This window comes from Fukomys damarensis, unplaced genomic scaffold, assembly GCF_012274545.1.
Source record: "Fukomys damarensis isolate Sample0158 unplaced genomic scaffold, DMR_v1.0_HiC HiC_scaffold_12, whole genome shotgun sequence".
NCBI lineage: Eukaryota > Metazoa > Chordata > Mammalia > Rodentia > Bathyergidae > Fukomys > Fukomys damarensis.
Window position 1 is genome coordinate 17,937,181 of NW_022900924.1, and position 1,887 is coordinate 17,939,067.

The following is a 1,887-nucleotide window of genomic DNA, read 5'->3' on the forward strand; positions in this document are numbered from 1 at the left end:
GTGGCCTGGGGTCCGAGACGGCCCTGCCCCCACCCGCAGCCACTCCCAGCGCCCCGGGCTCACAAAGGAGGCCCACGGGTGCTGGCGTTTCGAGGCCGGCCCGTAATCGCACCTAATCCTCCCGCCACCCTCCAGCCAGCCTCGGCACCGTCACTCCCGCGGAGACACCCGCCCAAGGTCACCGGCATCGTCCACATTCCAACCTACGGCAGCCTGACTCAGGTGCCTCCAGCAAAGCCTGCCGGGCTACCCCAGGCCACGGCTCGGCGCTCACGCTGGCGTGGGGGGCGAGGGGGCAGGGCAGCAGCGAGATCGGCGCCACCTGGACCCAGATGGCTTGCAAAGTAATCGCAAACCAGGGCTCATTTGGGGACAGGGGCAGAGATCAAGGGCCACACCGTCTCCAGCTGCGGAGCTTCCTGGACGCGAGGTCGGCTTGTGTCAGAACAAGAGCCACACTGCGCAGGAAGCCACTGCTACGTGCCCAGCGCCTACCACCCTCCCCAGAGGAGCTCAAAACACTGGGGACCTTGTTAGAAACCCAAGTTCTCAGGTTCCAACCTGCTGAATCCAGAACTCGGCGGCAGGGACCGTTTGTAAAGAGGCAGATTCTGATGCCGGCTCGGGTCGGAATAGCCGCTCCAGCTCCATTTTGTAGATGGGGAAGCCAGAGCTCAGGAGACCGGGCAGTTCAAGCAAGGTCACAACTGGTTTCACAGGCTGACTTGTCCGACTCTCGAAACCAGGCCACATGCGCCTGCTCATGTGGGGAAGCAGGAGGAAACTGGGAATCCCGGGGCGGGGGGCAGTCAAGGAAACCTCCTCCTCCAGGAAAGCCGGCCCAGGCCTCGAGTTCTTGTGTTCATTCTCTCTCTAGCAGCCGGACACAGGGTAGCTGCTCTACAGTCACCCTAAACTCCCCCACTGGAGGCCGGAGGGAGGGCTGAGGTACCCGGCTTCCAAGCAGCAGCAGCAGCCTGTGCCTTGCAGAAGGAGGCACTCAAAGCCAGTCCTCCACCACCAACACGCACAACTGGGAAACACTTGTGAGCCTGGCGACTAGTAAGCAGCTAAAATCGAGCGGAGAATCGCCTGCCCCAAATGCCTGACGACAGAAGCTGACAGGCGGGGTCGAAGGGACCCAGCAGGCCGCCCATTTCACACACAGCCGCCACATCTGTGTGGGGGAGGGGCTGCAGAACCAGCCCAGCAGGTCGGGGACGACCCGCCCACCCCTGGGCCGCAGGCCAGAGCTCCCCAGTCGCCCTCGAGGCCAGGCACAGGGCTGTCACGTACCTTTGACGGGAGGGTTGTCAAACTAGGCCTGCTCCTGTTGTCCAAGGGAAGGAAGGGTTGTCCGCCCGGCGGGTAACCGGTTGTTGCCCCTTGTCCAGCCAAAAACCTGGGGAAAGAATGTGGACGGCCTGTCAGGGCAGCCCCCAGCTCGAGGGTCAGAGAATGGACCGTCCAAATGCAAACCTGTCGGTGTCCTAGACACCCCGGCAATGCCACCCCCCCCTTCACAGCTGCCTAGGCGGCCCTCGTGCTGGAATTGATTGGGGTGTGGGTGTGTGTTGGGGGGTTGTGAGCCACGAAAGGTTCAGCCCCGGCGAGGAGCGGCGGGAGGCGACTCGTCCGCATTTCCAAAGGCCCGCCCCGTCTGCACCCCTCCCCCAGCGAGGCCGAGACCCGAGGCGCTACCCCGAGGGATCCCCACCCGGCTTTCCCAGGCCCCAACCCCTGGGATGGAGGGGTGTGCCCGGGCAGCCAAACGGGGCATCTGTGGCCACCAAGAGGGCCTCCACGCCCCAAGTGGGAACAAAAGGGGAGACCCGCCCCGTGGGATCGGGAGGCGGGGCCCGGGGGGCAGCGGGGGTGGCCTGAGGT

At 64.7% G+C, this 1,887-nt stretch overlaps 1 long non-coding RNA gene across 7 annotated transcripts in view; it reads right to left on the reverse strand.

Moving 5' to 3' along the window:
• The window catches only part of LOC104848427, a 6,674-nt gene that overhangs the window by 2,555 nt on the left and 2,232 nt on the right, over positions 1-1,887 (reverse strand). For 5 of the 7 annotated variants that reach the window (XR_004516799.1, XR_004516798.1, XR_776416.3 and 2 more), the window contains one exon: positions 1,297-1,402. This is a non-coding gene — a long non-coding RNA (uncharacterized LOC104848427). Of the gene's footprint in view, positions 1-561; positions 761-1,296; positions 1,403-1,887 lie in introns of all 7 variants that reach the window. The other 2 variants (XR_776417.3, XR_776419.3) reach the window with 2 other exon arrangements.